We start from the raw sequence: 6,119 nt of genomic DNA, 5'->3' as shown, positions 1-6,119 counted from the left end.
ACCACCATGCCCGGGTAATTTTTTCTATTTTTAGTAGAGACTGGGTCTCCCTCTTGCTCAGGCTGGTCTAGAACTCCTGAGCTCAAGCTATCTCCCGCCTTGGCCTCCTAGAGTGCTAGGATTACAGGTGTGAGCCACCGCATCTGGCCATAAATAACTTTTAAAAGTTTAAATGGGTCCTAAGACCAAAAACTTTTGAGAACTACTACCCTACAACAACCAGTGAAAATATGATAAAGGGGTATAGGTAATATATTTATTTCAAGCGTGGAGATAAAATGGAATACTAAAAAATACTCACAAATAAATCGCCAAGAAATGAAGGCAGAACAAACAAAGAACAAATAGAAAACAAGTAACAAGATGGTAGATTTAAATCCAACCATATAGGATGTACATTAAATATAAATGGACTAACACTCCAATTAAAAGACTGAGATTGTGAGACTGGATAAAAAAACAAGACCCAACTACCAACTACATGCTGTCTACAAGACATCTATTTTAAACATAAATACATAAATAGGTTAAAAGTAAAAGGATTAAAAAACATCATGCAAACACTGGTCAAAAGAAAGCTGGAATAGCTATATTACATCAAAGTAGACTCCAAAACAAGCAATATTATTAGGGGTAAAACGAGACAGTTCATAATGATAAAGTGGCCAATTTATCAAAAGGATGCAATATTCCTAAATGTGTATGTATCCAACAGCAGGGTTTAAAAATGCAAGAGGCAAAAACTGACAGAACTGAAAGGACAAAGATACAATTAGAACTGGAGATAAGAATACTCCTCTTTTAGTAAGAAAATCTGTAAGGTTTTAGAATTGAACACCATCAACCAACAAAACCTTACTGATATTTAGAGAACACTCCACTCAACATCAGAATATACATTTTTTTTTTTCTTTTTGAGACAGGGTCTGGCTCTATCACCAGGGCTAGAGTGCAGTGGCTTCCTCACAGTTCACTGCAACCTCACACTGCTGGGCTCAAGCGATCCTCCTGCCTCAATCTCCCGAGTAGGTGGGACTACAGACACAGGCCACCACGCCTGGTTAATTTTTCTATTTTTTTGTAGACAATGGGTCTTGTTCTTGAACTCCTGGACTCAAGCAATCCTCCCTCCTATACCTCCCAAAGTGCTAGGATTATAGGCGTGAGCCACCATGCCCGGCCCAGAATATACATTCTTTTCAAGAGCACATGTAACATTAACTAAGACAGACCATATGCTGGGCTATAAAGTTAAGTCTCAGTCTATTTAAAAGAACTGAAATCATAGAGATGATATGCTCTGACCACAGCTGAATGAAACTAGAAATTAGTAACAGGAAATATTCTTTGGGAATCTGAAAATTCCCAAATATTTCAAAATTAAATAACACATTTCTAAATAACTCATAGGCCAAAGAAGAAATCACAAGGTAAATTAGAAGTTGCTTTTAACTAAATGAAAATGAAAACATATCAAAATTTGTGGGATGCAACTAAGCAGTGCTTAAAAGGGAAACCTGTGGCTTTAAATGCTTATAGAAAATAGGAAATTCTCAAATCAATGATCTAAGCTCCAACATTAAAAAGCTAGAAGACAAGAGGAAATTAAACCCAAGGAAATAAAAGGAAATGATAAGTGAAAAAAAAAAATCAATGAAACAGTAAACATAATGACCAAAACAATATAGAAATGTGAAACTAAAAACTTATGGGGTGGGGGAGGGTTTGGAATCAATAAAACTGATAACTCCTAGCTATACTATTTAAGGGGGAAAAAAAAGAGACAAAAATTACAAATATTACGAATGAAACAGTGAACACCACTACATATCCTACAGTAGTTAAAAGATAATAAGGGAATATTATGAACAATTTTATGCCAATAAATTCATCAACTTAGATAAAATGGACAAATTCCCTGAAAGACACAAATTATCAAAATGGACCCAAGACTATAAAGAAATTCTGAAAAGCCTTATATCTATTACATTTGTAATTTTAAAACTTGCCAAAAAGAAAACTGGCCCAGATGGCTTCATTGGTAAATTCTATCAAACATTTAATAAAGAAATAATACCAAGCTTATATAAACTATGAAAACAGAGAAGAAAACACTTTTCCAACTCTTTTTATAAAGCCAGCACTACCATGACGCTTAAATAAGAAGAAAACATTACAAGAAAACTGGCTGGGTGTGGTGGCTCACATCTGTAATCCTAGCACTTTGGGAGGTGGGAGGATTGCTTGAGGCTAGGAATTCGAGACCAGCCTGAGCCACTCCTAATTATTTACTCTAGATAAATAAAAACACACATATGCACAAAAAACTGTATATGAATGTTCATAGATGTTTTATTATTAATAATAGCAAAAAACTAGAAGCACAAATGTCCATGAACAAGTGACTAAACTTTAGCATATCAATATAAGGAAAATTAAATTAAAATGGGCACATTTTATTTCATGTAAAGTATACCTCAGTAAAGTTGATTAAAAAAAAAAGTCAAGGCATACTTCCAGATAAACATAGCAGTTTGACTTCATGAGTTTATTTCTTCTTGCTCCTAAAAAATATATATATATTGTGAATGTAGGTCCCTTGTCAGATAAGTAATTTGCAAATATTTTCTCCCAGTCTATGCCTTATCTTTTTATTCTCTTAACAGTGTCTTTTATTTTACTTTATTTTTGAGACAGAGTCTCGCTCTGTTGCCCGGGCTAGAGTGCCTGGCGTCGGCCTAGCTCACAGCAACCTCAAACTCCTGGAGTCAAGCGATTCTCCTTCCTCAGCTTCCTGAGCAGCTGGGACCACAGGCATGCACCACCATGCCGGGCTAATTTTTTCTGTATATATATATTTTTAGTCGTCCAGATAATTTCTTTCTATTTTTAGCAGAGATGGCGTCTCGCTCTTGCTCAGGCTGGTCTCGAACTCCTGACCTTGAGCGATCCACCTGCCTCGGCCTCCTAGAGTGCAAGGATTACAGGCGTGAGCCACGGCACCTGGCCCACAATATATTTTTAAAAACTCTCAAAACTCAATAATAACAAAACAACCCAATTTAAAAAATGGGCAAAAATGCCTCACCAAAGAAGATACACACATGGCAAATAAAGCACATGAAGAGATGCTCAACATTACTTTTCACTGAAGAAATGCAAATTAAAACCACAATGAGGTATCACTATATATGTATTAGAATGCTTAAAATTAAAAAGACTGACCAAACTGGGTGCAGCAGGACATGACTGCAGTCCCAGCTACTTGGGAGGCTGAGGCAAGAGGTTCGCTTGAGCGCAGGAATTCAAATCCAGACTGGGCAATACAGTAAGACCCCATCTCTTTAAAAAAAAGAAAGAAAGAAAAAAAAAAGACTGACCACCTTACACCCATTAGGATAGCTCCCATCAAAAAACAGAAAGGCCAGGTGTGATGACTCACACCTCTACTCCTACCCTTTGGGAGGTCGAGGCAGGAGGATCACTTGAAGCCAGGAGTTCAAGACCAGCCTGGACAACATCGTGAGACCCTATCTCTACAAAAAATAAGAAAAATTAGTCGGGCGAGGTGGTGTGTGCCTGTAGTCCCAGCTATAGCTACTCAGAAGGCTATAGAAGGAGGATTGTTAGAACCCAGGAGTTCTAGGTTACAATGAGTTATAATCCTGCCACTGTACTTCAACCTGGGTGACAGAGTGAGACCCTGCATCTAGAACAAAAAAAATTAAATTTAAAAAAAATTTAGAATTACCATATGACCTGGCACTTCCTCTTCTGGGTATATAAGAATTATAAGCAGGGTCTCTAAGATATTTGTAGAGGTATATAAATAGAAGCATTATTCACAATAGCTAAAAGGTGGAAGCACTCAAGTGACCACTGATGGATGACTGGATAAGCAAAATGTGGTATATACATACAATAGAATATTATTCAACCTTAACAAGGAAGGAAATTCTGACACATGCTATAATATGCATGAACCTTGAGGACCTTATGCTAAATCAAATAAGCTAGTCACATGAAGACAAATATTATATGATTTCATTTATGTGAGGTACCTAGAGTAGATAAGTTCATAAAGATAGGAAGTAGAATAGTGGTTGCCAGGGGCTTGGGGCAGAGGGGAATGGGGAGTTACTGTTTAATGGGTATAGAGCTTCACATCTGGAAGACCAAAAAGTTCTCCAGATGGATGGTGGCAATGTGGCTGCACAAAAATATGAATGTACTTTCTACCACTGAACTGTACACTTTCAAATGGTTAAGAAAAGGGGGGGAGGTTAAAAAAAGATGGTAATGTGTATGTGTATTTTACCAAAATAAAAAAAACTGGAAATTTAAAATACTGACCACACCAAGTATTGGTAAAGATGAAAGCAACTGCAATTCATACACAGCTAGCAGGAATATAAAATGGGGCTGAGCGTGGTGGCTCACGGCTATACCCCCAGCACTTTGGGAGATTGAAGTGGGAGAACTGCTTGAGGCCAGGAGTTTGAGACCAGCCTGGAAAATATAGAAAGACCCCCGTCTCTAAAAAATTATAAGAAAAATTAGTCAGGCATGGTGGTACATGCTGTAGTCCCACCTATTCAGGAGGCTGAGGCAGGAAGATCTCCTGAGCCCAGGAACTCGAGGCTTCAATGAGCTACGATCATGCCACTGCACTCCAGCCTGGGCAACAGAGCAAGACCCTGTCTCAACAACAACAATACACACACACACACACACATACACACACATAAAAGATGGTATAACCACTTTGGCAGTTTCTTGAAAAGTTAAACGCACCACCTACCATATAACCCAGTCATTTTTACTCCTAGATACTTACTCAAGAGAAATAAAAGCATATCCGCACAAAGACTTTTGTTTTTAGAGACAGAGTCTTGCTCTGTTGCCCAGGCTGGGGTGCAGTGGTACGATCATAGCTCATTGTAGCCTTAAACTCCTAGGCTCAAGCAATCCTCCCACCTCAGCCTCTCAAGTAGCTGGGACAACAAGTGCGTGCCACCATACGAAGATTTTCACATTAATGTTCCTGTAGTAGCCAAATGTTGGACATAACCCAAATTCTCATCAATAGGTGAACGGATAAACAATCAATGTGATATATCTATATAGTAATAGGATACCACTCAGCAATAAAAAGAAACAAACTATTTATACATATACAATAACACAGATTAATTTCAAAATAATTATGCTGAGAGAAAAGAAGCCAGGCTCAAAAAAAAGTACTGTATGATTTGATTTATAGAAAACTCTAGAAAATACAAACTAATCTATAGTGACAGTAGACTAGTGGTTGCCTGGGGATCAGATGGGGCAGAGAAAGGCAGGAGGCAGGAATTACAAAGAAACCTTTGGGTCTAATCTGCTTATTTTCTTAATCACGGTGATAATTTCATGGATGCATATATATTTCAAAACTCCACAAACTGTATACTTAAAATATGCATAGCATGTTGTATATCAATTATAACTCAAAAAAGAAAAAAATATCTTCTGAGAAGAGAAATTAATTCACAAAATAAGAACATGATATGAAAAATAAAACAGGAAAGAACTCTTGGAAATCATAAATGTAAATGCAAAAATAAAGAAGTTGATAAAAGGACAGAAAGAAAAGGTTAAGAAAATATCCCAGAAAGTAGAAAGAGACAGAGGCAGAACAAGGAAAGGAAAAATAAGGGAGTTAGAAGATGGGCATGGTGGTGTGCACCGGTAACCCCAGCTACTCGAGAGGCTGAGGCAGGAGAACTGCTTGAGCCCAGAAGCTCGAGGCCAGCCTGGGCAATATGGCAAGACCCTGTCTCTAAAAAAACAAAAAAGAAAAGAAAAAAAAAAAAAGATCAATTCTTGAAGGTTCAGTATCTAACTAGTAAGAGTTCCTGAAAGAGAAAACAGAGGGGAAACAATTTTGAAAAAAAATGCAAAAAATTCTCAAAGATGTATGAAAGATATATGGCCCAGATTAAAAGGCCCATATGGCCCAGATTAAAAGGCCCACTGAGTACCTAGTATAAGAAACGGAGGCCGGGAGTGGTGGCTCATGCCTGTAATCCTAGCTCTCTGGGAGGCTGAGGCGGGCGGATTGTTTGAGCTCAGGAGTT

The 6,119-nt window shown here is 37.7% G+C and overlaps 1 protein-coding gene across 1 annotated transcript in view; it reads right to left on the bottom strand.

The window, feature by feature from the left end:
- Nucleotides 1-6,119, bottom strand: part of S100PBP (S100P binding protein) — a 32,423-nt gene that overhangs the window by 10,159 nt on the left and 16,145 nt on the right. The gene's annotated exons all lie outside the window — the stretch shown is intronic.

Source organism: Propithecus coquereli, unplaced genomic scaffold (genome assembly GCF_000956105.1).
Source record: "Propithecus coquereli isolate 6110/MARCELLA unplaced genomic scaffold, Pcoq_1.0 Scaffold178, whole genome shotgun sequence".
NCBI lineage: Eukaryota > Metazoa > Chordata > Mammalia > Primates > Indriidae > Propithecus > Propithecus coquereli.
Note: the sequence above shows the minus strand (reverse complement) of the source record. Positions and strands in the feature narration are given on the sequence as shown.